This window comes from Polypterus senegalus, chromosome 10 (assembly GCF_016835505.1).
Source record: "Polypterus senegalus isolate Bchr_013 chromosome 10, ASM1683550v1, whole genome shotgun sequence".
Lineage (NCBI taxonomy): Eukaryota > Metazoa > Chordata > Cladistia > Polypteriformes > Polypteridae > Polypterus > Polypterus senegalus.
Window position 1 is genome coordinate 92,454,876 of NC_053163.1, and position 16,501 is coordinate 92,471,376.

The 16,501-nt window shown below is 38.5% G+C and overlaps 1 protein-coding gene across 1 annotated transcript in view; it reads left to right on the forward strand.

The window, feature by feature from the left end:
* The first annotated feature begins 8,388 nt into the window (after nt 1–8,388).
* mospd1 (motile sperm domain containing 1) overlaps nt 8,389–16,501 on the forward strand; it is a 32,486-nt gene continuing 24,373 nt past the window's right edge. The window contains exon 1 of the mRNA XM_039766201.1: nt 8,389–8,501. The gene's annotated coding sequence lies outside the window, so the exon portion shown is untranslated. The remainder of the gene's footprint in view (nt 8,502–16,501) is intronic.

The window sequence follows — 16,501 nt, forward strand, 5'->3', positions numbered from 1 at the left end:
TCATCAAATTAATTTTCTATCTTTATTTAAATACAGGTTCAGGAAATATATGTCATGTATTTACATCAGACTGCGGTGGGCTGGCGCCCTGCCCAGGGTTTGTTTCCTGCCTTGCGTCCTGTGTTGGATGGGTTTGGCTCCAGCAGACCCCCGTGAACCTGTAGTTAGGATATAGCGGGTTGGATAATGGATGGATAGATATTTACATCAGAATAGAAAATCACTCATAAAGTCAGAAAATACACTCACCTAAAGGATTAATAGGAACACCTGTTCAATTTCTCATTAATGCAATTATCTAATCAACCAATCACATGGCAGTTGCTTCAATGCATTTACGGGTGTGGTCCTGGTCAAGACAATCTCCTGAACTCCAAACTGAATGTCAGAATGGGAAAGAAAGGTGATTTAAGCAATTTTGAGCGTGGCATGGTTGTTGGTGCCAGACGGGCCGGTCTGAGTATTTCACAATCTGCTCAGTTACTGGGATTTTCACACACAACCATTTCTAGGGTTTACAAAGAATGGTGTGAAAAGGGAAAAACATCCAGTATGCGGCAGTCCTGTGGGCGAAAATGCCTTGTTGATGCTAGAGGTCAGAGGAGAATGGGCTGACTGATTCAAGCTAATAGAAGAGCAACTTTGACTGAAATAACCACTCGTTACAACCGAGGTATGCAGCAAAGCATTTGTGAAGCCACAACACGCACAACCTTGAGGCGGATGGGCTACAACAGCAGAAGACCCCACCGGGTACCACTCATCTCCACTACAAATAGGAAAAGGAGGCTACAATTTGCACGAGCTCACCAAAATTGGACAGTTGAAGACTGGAAAAATGTTGCCTGGTCTGATGAGTCTCGATTTCTGTTGAGACATTCAAATGGTAGAGTCAGAATTTGGCGTAAACAGAATGAGAACATGGATCCATCATGCCTTGTTACCACTGTGCAGGCTGGTGGTGGTGGTGTAATGGTGTGGAGGATGTTTTCTTGGCACACTTTAGGCCCCTTAGTGCCAACTGGGCATCATTTAAATGCCACGGGCTACCTGAGCATTGTTTCTGACCATGTCCATCCCTTCATGACCACCACGTACCCATCCTCTGATGGCTACTTCCAGCAGGATAATGCACCATGTCACAAAGCTTGAATCATTTCAAATTGGTTTCTTGAACATGACAATGAGTTCACTGTACTAAAATGGCCCTCACAGTCACCAGATCTCAACCCAATAGAGCATCTTTGGGATGTGATGGAACGGGAGCTTCGTGCCCTGGATGTGCATCCCACAAATCTCCATCAACTACAAGATGCTATCCTATCAATATGGGCCAACATTTCTAAAGAATCCTTTCAGCACCTTGTTGAATCAATGCCATGTAGAATTAAGGCAGTTCTGAAGGCGAAAGGGGGTCAAACACCATATTAGTATGGTGTTCCTAATAATCCTTTAGGTGAGTGTACAACTCAGCCTCGACATTGTAAACCTCTCTTGGTCAGAGTTTAATGCTGAATTTGTTTGTTGTATAAAAGTGAAATTATGTACAGTACTTACTCATTTATAAACTTTAACTTGTCACACATGTGCACCCAGGGGTCATCAACCTGGCTCTGTTGAGGTAAGCAGTACCACCTTATGACAAGAAGGGGCACTGTCGCTAAAAATGTTTCCTTCTGCTGTTCCTACAGGCACCCGCCTTCAGACCTGAGGTGACCCCACCTCTTCCAGTCCAGACACAGTAGAAGTGGGCCGCCCTCAGAGGACAGCGGCTTATTCTGAAACCAAATGACAAATGAGACGGTGCTCCCTTTAACACACTGTGTCATCTGCTTTCTTAAATTGGCCAATCTGGCTGTGATTTCACTATTGCTTGTGACTGTAAAAACTCTAAATGAAACTTTTGTTTATTTTTCTGCGACTATTAAATGGAGGTAGCCGGGCATGTGCTCTAGCTATTCTTGCTGGGGCTCTGATCATCTTTCCACTAGTCACAAATAGCAGGGCTGATAAATGAAAAGATCCCTACAGTGTTACATTTTTGTTTAATGATGAATAGACAGTTTGTAGTTAATTTGACAATTTCACTAACAACAACTTTTTTCATCATCAGTTCCAATAACACTATAACATCAAAAATTAGAGAGGTATCAGTTTGTGTAACTGTGCAGATAATTCAGTGTTTGAAAATCAAGTAACATGAACTCTGTTGATTGTACCATCTTTATATGGTGCCAGTTTGCATCTTGCATCTTACTGTGCATTGTTTTATAAAACTCTTTGTGAAGGTACACCAATAAAAGAGAAAAAGGTTGGAGCCGATGAAAGGCACTATATAAAATAATATTTATTCATTTACAGCTAAACTCCTACTGTATCATGGCCATATAGCTACATTTCTTCATGAATGTGTAATGTGTAATGGAAAGAAAAATCTGCATTCTTAAATAAAAAATAATTGAATATTAGTATTTTTGTGGCGGCACGGTGGCACAGTGGTAGCGCTGCTGCCTCGCAGTTAGGAGACCCGGGTTCGTTTCCCAGGTCCTCCCTGCGTGGAGTTTGCATGTTCTCCCTGTGTCTGCGTGGGTTTCCTCCGGGCGCTCCGGTTTCCTCCCACAATCCAAAGACATTCAGGTTAGGTGGATTGACGATTCTAAATTGGCCCTAGTGTGTGCTTGGCGTGTGGGTGTGTTTGTGTGTGTCCTGCAGTGGGTTGGCACCCTGCCCAGGATTGGTTCCTGCCTTGTGCCCTGTGTTGGCTGGGATTGGCTCCAGCAGACCCCCGTGACCCTGTATTTAGAAAATGGTTAGAAAATGGATTAGTATTTTTGTGTTTTCTTTGTTGTATTTTACAAACATATATTGTATATTATATTACCATGTAAAATGCTTTTTAAATATAATCAAATACAAATAACCTAAAGCAAATCTGTAATGCTAATATATAATGATGACTTCATTAAGGACCTCTATCTACCTGAGGCCTTCAGCAAGATTATTCTCAAAAATTCAGTATGGCTGTCAGACGATGTAAAGAAAAAGCAGAAATTCATTATTCTGATTTAAAAATCATTCTCATTTATATCAGTTATGTCTTTCTTGATAGCCAGGAAATGTGTGTGTTGTCCAAGAAAATGTATGACTTGCAGATCTTAGATTGAAGAAAAAATGAGTTTATTTCTGATCTATCAGAAAGCATTGATGCTACAGATCTTTAAAGGACTTTAGTGGTGTTTGTTAAAATAGAGAAAAAATAATATCTAGGGTAAAATGAAATGACTGGTTCAGGATAAATATTGTAATTGTGTAGCCAAGATTATCTAAAACCTTTAAGGCAATACATTTAACATCAGGAGAAAGATAAATTGGTTACTATTGACACCAAAAGATTTGCTATACACAAAAACAAATTATTATTGGGAAATACTGTCATTACCCAACTGCTTTAAGTTGACTTTACTCAAAATGAACATGTTTGAAGAATTATGCCTCCATCTCTAATACAAGTAATATTAATCTTTTGTGTGTCACATGAACAAGATTTCATTTCTTTAATCAAAGGGATTTGGTGTTGAAAACCCAATTGAAAAAAGCAGCATCCTTTCTAGAGAGTCTGTAGCCATTTTTGGAGCCCTGTAATACTTTATTAATATGTAAGAGTCACATAGTTGTCTCTCAATTCTGAAGCAGTATTATTTATAACTACAGAAGTAATGCTTTTAAAATCAGCTAGGATTTTGACTTAAACACTTCCAGTGTATTGTGACCAGTCCAAAGGTGAGGACAAAATATAAATAGATATTCTGATTTGACCTGGTCTTTGTGTGCCCCGCATAAACACGCATCCAGACTATGATTCATTTCAGCTCCATGACCACTGTTCCTGAGATGGTCTCTGGCTTCCTACGGCCTTGAATGGAAAAAGAGGAATCTATTCTATGTATACAAGGATGGATAATTTTAAAGGTTGAAAAATGCCATTCCTCTATCAATAACACTGATTGGGCTTCAGTCTGTCCTGGAGAAACTGGAGAATACAAGGAAGAAATCAGTCCTAGTATGGTGCCATTGCATCAGTGAGCACACTCATGCTCACGGCCACACACATTCATACATACTTTTTTTTTTGCATTTCACAATTTCTTTAAAAGACGGAAATCTATGTCACGTGAATGTAAAATGCATAATCTTTGAATGATAGTATTAACAAATGTTGCTTAGGGTGGCTCTCTGTTTAACCAGTCAGTCTACCAGGCAGCTTACAGTGATGGTGACCGCACAATTACAATTGTTTTTTTCCTTTTTTACTTTCTCGTATACAAAGTATAGGGAACGTATTGTAATTGTCCAAAAATTTGATGTCAAGATTTTAATGAATCTCAATGTTTTAGACCTCCCCGACTTTCTCGTTTACAAAGTATAGGGAAAGTATTGGAATACTCCAAAAATTCCATTTCGAGATTTTGATAAATCTTGACGTTTTAGACCATTTCTGGAATTATGTCTGTCTGTGTGTTTGTGTGTGTGTATATAAACATGATAACGTGAGAACTCTTTCACTTAGGTCAACCAAATTTTGCATACAACTATTAGATACAAAACATAGATTTCTATCAACTTTTGGGCTATTTCAGTTAACTGGAACTGGTACTTTACCTTTTATTCATGCAGCTGCAGAGTTTGATTTATTTAACTTTACTTTTATAATAATTGTTTAATATACAGTATTATTAATTTGATTTGATTTGTTGTTGATGGTATTTTAATGTACATAATATAAAAATATAATCATTGTCTTGCAGGTTACTCCTCAAATATCCATCCCCATATCTGAGTATACGAGAAAGTCTAGGGGAGACCACTCCTGATTTTTTGTTTTTACATTGCAGCCCTAATAACAATCACCATATAAATTACATTTGGGCAGTTAAAATAAACTGACTAGCATAACATAATCACAGAAATTAAATGAAATCAACATTTAATGATTCATGTTATTTGTACCCTACCTAATTTATGCAAAAAATGAAATATCACTGTCCTATCAATGAACAGCATCGGTTTAACCAGAGAGACTCTGTCTGAGGAGAACTTTTTGAGTGTAGGATATAATCATCAAGTCAATGATGGTGGTGAACAACAGTGGACAACATTTGTGGAACTTTAATGCATTTTTTGATGTAAGCTAATTAAATAAGTCTTTAGCGATGCATTTAAAGTCTATAGCTGCTGTCCTGTTGCCCAAATATTATTAATATTGTTGTTGTTGGATTAATATCTTTGTTATAGCTTATATTTTTTTGCCCCTTCCCTTCAATGCGTATGAGCTTTAGCTTGGTGCTTACTGCATTGTATATACAGTTGATGTAAAAAGTATTCAGACACCTTCACTTTCTATGCATTTTATTGTGTTGTAGATTTAATTTTAGAAGGAAATTTGGCATTTTTGCTCATCAATCCGTGCAAAAATAAACCATAATGATGAAATGAAAACATGCTTTCAGAGAATGAACATGTCTGTCACTTTGGAAATATCGCAGTTTAATCAGCAAGTATGATATAGCACAAAGCATGTCATAAGGTACCGTACAAATAATAAAGGACTGAATTATAAACCACCCAGCGTAAGATTTCCAATGGCACCTACCTGAGTTGGTTTGTCGTGTGGTGGGTGCGGCAATGCACTGTATAAGCACGTGCTCTTAACCTCTCCACCTAAAATGACTAACTCTATTTGGCCAAAGACTACAGCATTCGGTTCTATTAAGATTTTTCTGGGAATGTACATGAGTGTGGAAGGCAAATATCATTTGTCTTATCATTAAAACTATTTTGTATTATCAACAGTATGAAATTCAAAGATTATTAATCCTTTTGTGCCTGTATTGCCCAGGAAGTGAGACCATGGACTGGTAAAACATTTTTTCTTTCTCTTTGTCTTACATGTTCTGAATGTGCTATACTGGAGCTCTGTAATTACGAAGTGATGCTATTTGCCATAGAAACTTGTTTATTTATTACATATTACAATATATCATATAGATAGATGTGGAGAAGACACAAGAGAAGGAAGTGCTGCTTCTTAGCATCTACAGATCTGGAATGTTGATGACAAGAATAACTCAGTGTGTACCCTGAGCAAGTCACCAAACATGGACACTTAAACAGAAATCAACACAAAAACAATTGTACTGTGGCTCTGTAAATGAAAAGTTTAATCCATGCATTCAACATGCTTTCAGAAATGTTTGCAAAGTCATTAAAAATCCAAAATTGAAACCTCATTGATATTAAGTATTCTGACTCTTTGCTGTGGCACTTCAAATTGTGGTCAGGTACGTCCTTTTTGCTGTAATTATCCGTCAAGATGTGTCTAGAAGTTAATTGGAGTTTGCTTTGGCAAACTGAATTGATTGAACATCGTTTAGAAAAGTATAAACCTGTGTATATGAGGTCCCACAATTCACACTGCATGTCTGGGCAAAAACCAAGCCATGGAGCCCAAGGAACCCTCATTGGATCTGTAGATATAGGGTACAAAACAATATCTAAAGCTTTGTGTATTTCCAGAAGCACAATAATTCTCAATAATTGTGAAATGTAAGAAGTATGGAACTACCAGGACTCTTCCTAGAGTTGTGGATGTGACCAAGAATCCAATGGTCACTCTAACAGAGCAGAACTCCATCAATCAGGAATTTATGGCAGACAGGAGCCACTCTTGACTGTGGTAGAAATTGTTACCTTAACTGTATATCTACTTATAATCAACCTGAAGAACCAGGCAGTTGGAAGCTTGTCCATTACCTCTTTTATTTCTCATCATCAAGAGGGAACATCTATCACAGCAGTCTGTTACAGGATGTGTGTCAGAGTGGCAAAGGCAGAGTTCAGATTTAGAGCCAACTGACTTTAGAGAACGGTGATGAAATAATCTTGAAATTTACTCTGATTGGTTAAAAGACATGAGGCGTTTTTGGCAGAGCCAGCTTAAATAGCCCAAAATAAAAGTATTGTTACACTACATTTTGTGCTTCTCATATCTCTCAGGTTCAACCCTTACTCCTGAAATTTCAACTGTCCAGTCTTTTCCGGGTGTGGAACATCTGCTGATTTCCTTAATCCTACTAGAACTTCCTGTATATGACATCAACCTTCTCCTAGTACATTCTTGTTCTTTTTTGTTCACTTGTCCTTTATCTGGTTTCCTGATATGCTTGAACAGGTTTCTGACATTTATTAGCCCTTTTATACTATGTCTAAGATAGATGCTATACTTTAATGTGGTAAGCATACCAAAACACTTTATGCACAATGACTATATTATCCCTAAATGACTATGTTACTCCTAAGTCTCATTTTTCTTCCACATGAATAAACAGCATATGACAACCCACCTGGAGTTTGTCAAATGGTAATTCTCTGGCTTGATGAACTCCTAGAACTATGTCTGCTGAAGACCAGTGACTGCTCATCACTTCCTTAATACCAGCCTGATGATGAAGCATGGCGGTGGCAGCATCAGAAAGATCAGCATCAGAGTGGTAAATAATTACTGAAATGTTATAGAATGATTCGGGTAACTTGGTTTAAGGGCGCAAAGCCTACTGACGCTCACGTCTTAATTTCTTGCCAGTATAGCGATATGTATTGTATAGTATGTGAACTAACTGTATGGTCTCAAGCCTAGTAAGAATAAACGTGGCGTGGGGACTGGTAATCTGCAAAGGATGGAAGGGTATGGGCGGCAAAAATAATTCGCTTTGTCTTAGGCCACATTATTTATCATGCCGGCAATGGTTGTGGTTGATGCTTTCTGTTGGCTGATGACGCCAGGGAGATGACATTACGATGCTTTAAGTGCTGCTTTTTTCAAACAAATTTGCATTAAACACATTAACTCTATATAACGAGAAACATGGGTTCTTTTTTGTCTGCTATCTTTATCTTATTGGTTTTAATTGTTTTGAGCGACATTTGACTGATTCTACAAAATGGAGGCATAAGTTAATGACTTTGCTCTAAGCAAAGGAAAAAGTAGTTAGAGCAGCGTTCTGGCTTTTCTTGTTAGCGGTTAACACCATTATACCTAGCCGACTTAAGGACATCAACTGAACCTGGGCTCCTAACTTGCGCTAGAGTTTAGCCTCCATTAAACCGATATTGCGAAGATACATAGGCATTCATAAAACGTCCTGAACTACATAGAGAAACGCTTCACCCCTTCACAGCTACATTAAGATCCGTTTTCCTACTCTTTCCAAGCATAGACTGCTGAGTGGATCAGACAAAAGTGCATTTTGGCTTTATTCAGTGAAGGCTCTCGGGGGCTGGTCTGCACTCCGGTGACGTCAACCCCGACGCTAGCGGAATTCCCTGCGCCCTCCGCTATCCCAGCATTCCTAGGCCGAACTGCAGCAGATTGACAAAGGAAAGGGGGAAAACACAAAGAGAGAAAACAACAGGGTGGGATTTAGAAAACAATACCAGCAAAAAGGGTAAGACTGCTTCTATTCATGATAAACCGTACTCATTAGGTGGCGGGATACGTTAAGGTGTGTTTTTTTTTTTTTGATGGGGTGGGCAACGTAACCCCTTGCCTTATGGAGACAATTATGCAGATTTCACTACCAGAAACAGTACGTTCTTTCACTGTTATATCAGGTACGATCGATTTGTACTCGTTATTGAACAAGGCCATTTTCCGTTAACGAGACCCCGTTGTTTCACTGCGCTTGACAGCGAAACGTGTCGTAATTCTGCGTCCGTTCAAGAAGCGCCGTTCAGTGGCCATGGACCGATCGGTTATTCATTACTCAGACACTGTGCTTCCGTTAAGCTGTGGACAAATGTCAGAGTGACTGCTGAGCCGTGCTTGGCCAGGATCGCTTTGTTGTGACAATCGCAGCAGCTGCAGCAACGAGACGCACAGTATGGACAGAGCCTTTTGCCAAGCAGATCTGAGCGCCTGCAACGATTTGATTCACTCACCACTTCAGTTGGTGAAGCCGTTTTAGCAGTGTAAATTAACGGAGTCAGGAGGTGCCGGTTGTACTGCTAATTTACCGGAGCCAGTCGTTACCGCGGGAGGGTGCCTTCCATATCCACTAGGAATGTAGGAAAAATAGCCGTGGATGCTTTTGAAAATCGGTGGCATCACTTTTTTAGGTATATTTATTTCTGGTTACTTCCTTAAAGAATGTGCCCATATATTTGTCCTTCTGCATTTTCTTCATGGAATAAAGCAGATTTGGGTGCTCCCTGATACTTCAGTAGGGTGACGTCAGCTGCAATCGACTCTTGAACTGCCTGTAAACAGAGTCACGTGACTAGCCACGTGGAGTTTGGGGGAGGGGCGCCGGCTCAGTCTTAGATTGACAGGCGAAGCTTCACTTTGATTTATTGGCGGACTGAGCGGTCTGTCACTTTGACAGCGTCACAGTTTAATCTGCAAGTACTGTATGCATTTTTATAAGCCACAGGGCACCCCATAAGGTACCGTAACAAATCGTTAAGGAGTGAATTCTAAACTAACCAGTGCAAGATTTTGCAAAGGCACCTAACTATAATGAGTAAATCATTCTTTATTGGATAAAGACTATGGCATTTGTTTCTATTGAGATTTGTCTAGGAATGTTCATGACTGTTTAAGGCAATTATAACTGTCAGGTCAAGAAAATTATTTTGTATTATTAACAATATGAAATTCAAAGAGTACTAATCATTTTGTTTCTGTATTGCCCAGGAACTGAGACAATGTACTGATAAAACATCTTTCTTTCTCTTTTTCCTACATGCGCTGAATGTGCTGTACTGGAGCAGTTTTGTAATTAGAAATGGTATCGACACTAGAAATGTACTATATAAAAATGTTTATTATCTATTAAAATGTATTGCTGTGGTAGGTGTGTGGAAGGTACAAGAGAAGGAAGTGCTGCTTCTTGGCACCTAAAGATCTGGAATGCCGATGACAAGGATAATTCTGTGTGTAGCCCAGAGGAAGTCATCAAATATGCACACATAAAACAGAAATCAACACAAAAACAATTACACTGTGGCTCTTTAAATGAAAAGTGCCTTGGGATGGGTGGACTAGTTTAATTAATTCATTAACTTAACATTAACATTATTAATTAACATTAACTGCTTACCCTGTTCAGGATGTTAGGAAACCTTTACCTATCTCCAAAGCAGTGGGCATAAGGGGCTCCCCATCTCTGGAATCGTTTCTACATGGCTAATTCAGAGTTGTCATGTAACATAACACATAGGGCGTAGGGATGTGGGAGGAAAATTGGTTTATAGTCAGAAAAATCAGGTTTTCAAGCAGATGATATTCTAATCAGAGCTTCCTTCTGGCAGAAAGTAAACACGTGGTATTATTATTATCTCCATTTACAACAAACTACAAACTTAGGTAACATCTCTTTTAATTATGTAACAAACTGTATGCACACAAATCACATGCATACAAGAGAAATAGGATATTGATTTACAGTATTGTGTAAAATGTAGAACTCCACTACAAGAACATGTAAAGAGAAAAAAAAAAATCAGCATACACATTTTTTCATATTTTCATATTACTTTTCAAAAAATGCAGCAGTTCTCCATAAGAGCAGACTACTGGTATTCAATGTCATTTAATAAAATAAAAGTGTAATGTGTGCTCTTAAGGGTATGTGAGATTTGACAAGCACCACAAAGTAAAAACAATTATAAAACATTACTTGTAATGAAGTTGTGTTCAATATGAGAACGCATTTTGTGTGGCAAACTGTCCAGGGCTGTTCTCACCTTGTGTCCAGCAGAGAGCGTTCGGTTCAGTGTTGGGAATGCACTGTAGAAAGGTGATTAAAGTGTCACCTCAGATTGCTTGAGGACACGAAATAGCCAGAACAACGACAACAGAAGCCAGTCACACCACAAATAAGTGTGATTATATTACGTTACACATACACTCCATGAATTTAGTTGCAGCTGAGAGTACACTTGCTCTCTCTTTCTGTGTTTCCTGAGGTGTCCTTGATGCCCCAGGATTTGTCTTTGTCTGGTGCTGTTGGATTATACTAAGTTTGAGAGTGAAAGGTTAAGGAGGGCTGCAATTCAGAAGTCCAAGGGTTGAGCAGGTCAGTGTTTTTGGTAGTCCAGCAGGTCTAGGGTTAAGATGTACAGGATTCTGTAGTGCCAGAGTGTGGTAACAGTTTTTTATTGTTTCAGTACAAGAAACCATTCGGTGTTTAACCAGGAGCTTTACCTTCCCTATTGCTAGACTCCTCTGGAATGTAAGAACATTCACAGGGATTTTCCTCAGAATACTTTCTTACAGACTGATATGTCATAATTGTTTTTCAAAAAGAAAGAATGCATAATAAAAAGGAAATTGAGAAAATGAACACACAGTAATAGTAAAAGAAAAAAGGTATATATTATACATGAAAGAATAATATTTCATAAGCAGACTGCGTAAGAGTGTAAATCTTACTGAATATGCTTATCACAGGGATGTATTAAATATTAATTGAATTTCACTGCTGCCTACAGCACCACAACCCAGAACTGACAGAGAGAGAGAGAGAGAGAGAGGTTGGGATGCATGCCCTGATACAGCACATTGCCGCACCCACCACACGACGGACCACCTCAGAATGGCTCTATAGCATTCTGCACTGTGGTAACAATAATAAAAATAAAAATAATAATAAGTAATAATAAAAATGGGTATCTTACTTGAAATAGCTCCCTGTAGTCTCAAATAACATTCATTTCTGATATGAGGTCCACCACTGGTTTCTCTCAACATGGCAAAAGGTTTTTGATCAGTGTGGCTGAGGTTTTGACCTTTTATTTTTAAGAACTAACCATATTTAACATTACTTATGTCTAAGGTTCATTCCTAACTTGTGACCAGTGTGGACAGGCCAGGCAGAAGATACTCCAATTAGGAAGTGAACGCATGAAGTGTGCGGCAACAGTGCTGCCACTGAGCCTCTGCGTTGCCCCACTTAAATACTGCTGTTATCTTTTTTGTATACTATTGTGTATTGTGCTACATGTATAGTCGGAGTGCATCACAATAGGCTTCTTTTTAAAAATGTAAATACATATTTATTACACAGCATTCAGAACAGTATTCCCTGCCTTTAACGTAGAGGAAGTGTTACCTTGGGACCTGTTATATCGTTCAACCACTTTAACCATTTATGTTTTCTCCTTATTAAGAGTATTTTGTAGTGATGCTGTAGATTAGGCAAAAGATGTGCACAACAAGAATACGTAATGCAGTATGTAAACAAGTGAATAAAAATGTTTGCTTTTTTGAAGTTCATCATTTTATTGGTACACTTATGCTAATGTAAGACAAAAAACAGGTGTAAGACAGGTGACGTGTTTAAGTTCAGATAATGAGAAAGATTCTAATCTTTGAAACTGTGACCCTGGATGTTTTATTCACCAATCCACTTGTTGGGCTTTAGGAGAGGCCTTAAGATTATCCAAAAATATGCCCTGTCAGAAGGGGGCAAATAGTTTTCTTTTCTGAAGTAAATAAACCAACCTGTTTAGTAATTTAAGTGCACTGATTCCATGTTGCAACACACTTGTAATCTTTTTGCAGCTGCAGTAATTTCACCATATGCTGCTGGCACAAAGCTGGAAACCTGAGTAGAAGGAACTGTAGTTGTACTGTTTGATCATCAGAATCATCACATGCCCAGCTCAAAACCTAAAAATAATCACTATAATTTATAGACATATATATAAATATATAGAATATAAGTCCCCTTCCTCTGTTTATATATTATATATAGCACATACCGTGTGTGTATATAAATTATATATATATATATATATATATATATACTCTTTATATATACAATATATGTTTTTACTATATGTGTATGTATATAATAAACAGATCCACATTGTGCCCATTTATCTATATAAAACACATATGCATTTATTAATAACTAGCAAAATACCCGCGCTTTGCAGCAGCAAAGTACTGCCTTAAAATTTTTATTAAGAAGAAAATTACACCTTTTTAAACTGAGGGAAAATATACCAATAATTATTTGTTAAGGATCTCTTTGTATACCACGTTGTCAGTTCGGCCCTCCAGTTGTAATATGACCAAGCTGTACGCTGAGCTTACTCTTGAGCATGCAACATACAGTTGGCCATGTGAACAGTAATCTTGTTTCAAATCTCGCAGCTTGGATTGCTGCTGTCATAATCAGTTTGAGTTTCATAGTTTGTTTCAATTACGACAGTATTTGTAGGACTTGTGTTGAAGTGACATTCGGCATCTGTCAAGCGTTGTAAGCACACAACCGGTTTCACTGATAACTTCACATCCAGCTTTTGATAGTTTAAATATTCATAAACATCAAAGTGTCCACTACTGAAATTGTCACATGTGAATCTAAGATGTTTAAGAGGCATTGGCTGTTGTCGAAAGGTGTAAAATATTTGGCCATTTCGGTACACTTGAAAGCGACAACCGAACAATTCAGCGGCAGCCATCAACTCACATGCAGATGCATGGGTGAAGGGCTTAAGCATTTCATTCTTATAGTGCTCCTGTGTAGAATAATTATCTCCTGTACCGTCATCAGTCCACACCTTGAACCTGTCCCAGTCATTCAATACATAAGACACAATGTTCCTCCGGATATCAAGAGTGAGCCTGATATGGCCATGCAATATGTAACACAGAGAATGGAAAAGGCAGGTGCCATCTCCGGGCATGGAAACCACTCGGTAAGTGACAGTTCTTTGATCGATGGTGATCACCTCGATAGACATGTTAATGGGGGTACGGTTGGAACGATAAAGGAAATGGGTACCTGAACAATGTAAAGTAAGTCTAAAATACCTACAGAATAACTATAATCATAATAAACAAACAAAAAAAACAGCGGAGAAGCCGTGGATTAAATAAAAAGGCTGTAGATATCAGCAGGGAGACGTGAATCCCGTGGAGAAGCAAGGAAGGGAATGTAGAGACTGGAGCGACGGACGGCCTTATATGGTCAGGCAGCCAACAACGTGGGAGGCATTGGGATGGGGGACCCAACGCCACCTCACACGGTGACCGAGCTGCAGGCTATGGACATATATATGTAAGTAAGTAAGATTCAGTTTGCGTACCAAATTTCTTGAAGATGGGCCTATAGGTAACAAAGGCCGTTGGAAAGTTCAATATGGTGGCCGACAGTGGCATCATACCACTGAAATAAGTACGTACATCGGTTTCGGTTAGCGCAGAGAAGGCGCCTACCAAATTTCGTGAAGATGGGGCCATAAATAAGAAAGTTTAACATGGCGGACGTTGTCGACCGTTATGTCCGTTACGCTTAGAAGTTCGAAATGAAACCTGCTTAACTTTTGTAAGTAAGCTGTAAGGAATGAGCCTGCCAAATTTCAGCCTTCTACCTACACGGGAAGTTGGAGAATTAGTGATAAGTGAGTCAGTGAGTGAGTGAGGGCTTTGCCTTCTATTAGTATAGATAGTAATACATTTTATTTATTTAGTGCCTTTCCCATGCTCAAGGCGCTTATTTTTGAGACATGACCCGAGTTCCATTCTGGCCTGGTCACTCCTTAACTCTATATACTGTGATTGGTCAGAGATCCTCTAACAACCTAAATATCACATTCAGTATACATTTCACAATTTCATCTGTGCTGGTATTTTTATTTCTCTTTTAAGTAAGCCGTGTTCACCTCAACCGTTACAATTTTTAGGGCAGAATATGATATTCTTGATTAGAATTGAAAGTTGTTCTTTTAAAAGACAACAGCCAAGTTTGTTAGTCTCAAAAAAAGAGAGGCTAAATCCACTTCCTGTTGTCAAAATGGAAGATGGGACTATTGCTCAAAGTAAAAAAGCAAAGAAAGCGAACTGAGTTGAATCTGGGGTGTTCTGTGACTTATGGTGAATCACGGTGAACTCCCTGGCTTCATCCTCAGTACTTTTTGCTGGTTTTTATTTTTTATTGCAATCAAATACAGAGCAACAGCATGAAAATATAGTAGGGAACGCTTGTAGAATAGCCAGTCCTAGGAAGAAAAGGTGAGAATAAAGGAAGTGCACTACAAAGATGAAAGAGGCTCACTGAAGGACTGCTTAATCGTGGAGCTGAGGAAGTCCAGTTTTCAGTTGATTTCTTGGCTTTCCTGTTACTCTGTGATGCAGGCAATTCAAGGTGAATTTCATGAACAAACTCATTACAGGAAGCAGTAAGTAGTTTGGTCACCAGAATACTGAGACAGAGTAATGTACATCAGTCAGAGTCAGGAGGTGGCACAGAGTGGTCACAGAGCAGTCTCTGTCGTTCTTCTATTCTGAATCACTTGACCAGGTGAGTTGGGTCTCATGGCTTCCCATTGTACCTTGAAGTTTGCCTCTGGCGTCCACCAGGGTGTGTCCATTACAAGATCTCTGTGCTATCCAAAAAGAGCACAGCAAGCTCTGTGGCATCTGGTGTTTCCAAATACAGGTAACTGAAAAATGGATTTCTTTATACTCCCTAAACATTTTATTAAATGATTGAACCATGACAATATATTAGAGAAAGAGAAATAAAGAGCACATGTGCGCGATTTGACCAAAGGTATGTGGAACCTCCTCGAGATAATTACGGTCAGCATCTATTGTTAACAGACAATCACGCACATAGCCCTGCCATCGCCATTGACACACACCTCTATTGTCTACTGCATTTTAAAAGGCCTCCGGTTGTGTTTCTTGTACCTTTGATTGATTAATGGATTTTAAGGCCATAAGTCTGGACAGGTTAAAATGATTTTAGTTCTGCGAGATTTTGATGACTTTGTACCTTTTGACATTTTTGACTTTTTGCCCTTACACGTCTCCTGGTCCTTTTAAAAGGACACCCTGTCTGTGTAACATGTGCACGGTTAGAACATTCACAAAGACACACTTGAAATATAAACTGAATTACAAAGTTACACAAAAATAGCAGTGCTAAATATGAAACAACAAGGTTCCCAAAGAAAGCATATTAACTAAAGTGCAGTAAAACATTAAAGTAAAAAAAAGAAAAACAGAAATTAATAACACATTAGACCAAATGACAACTTCACTACTTAAATAATAAGCTTTATTGACCGTGGGGTTATTGTGACAGTGAAAAAGATGAATAAAGAAAAAATAAGTAGCATGTAGAAATAAAACAACCACCTAAAACGACTTCACAAGAAATAATGTTCTCTTAAAATTCTTTTAAACTACCACTGATGTACTTGAACAGCATCAAGCATCAAAAAAAGCATCAGTGAAGTTACCAAAGAAAAGAAGAAAAACTAAGAAACTTCACTAGGGAGCGTGCAGTTTAAGAAAGTGTTAATCATTTACCGATATACTCTAAAATGTGAAAGACATTATGTGACAATAAGCCATATGTTTAAAAGACAGCTTTTCATCACGGTGTATACAATGCAAAGTTCGTATTTCCATTTAGTAGTTTATTCC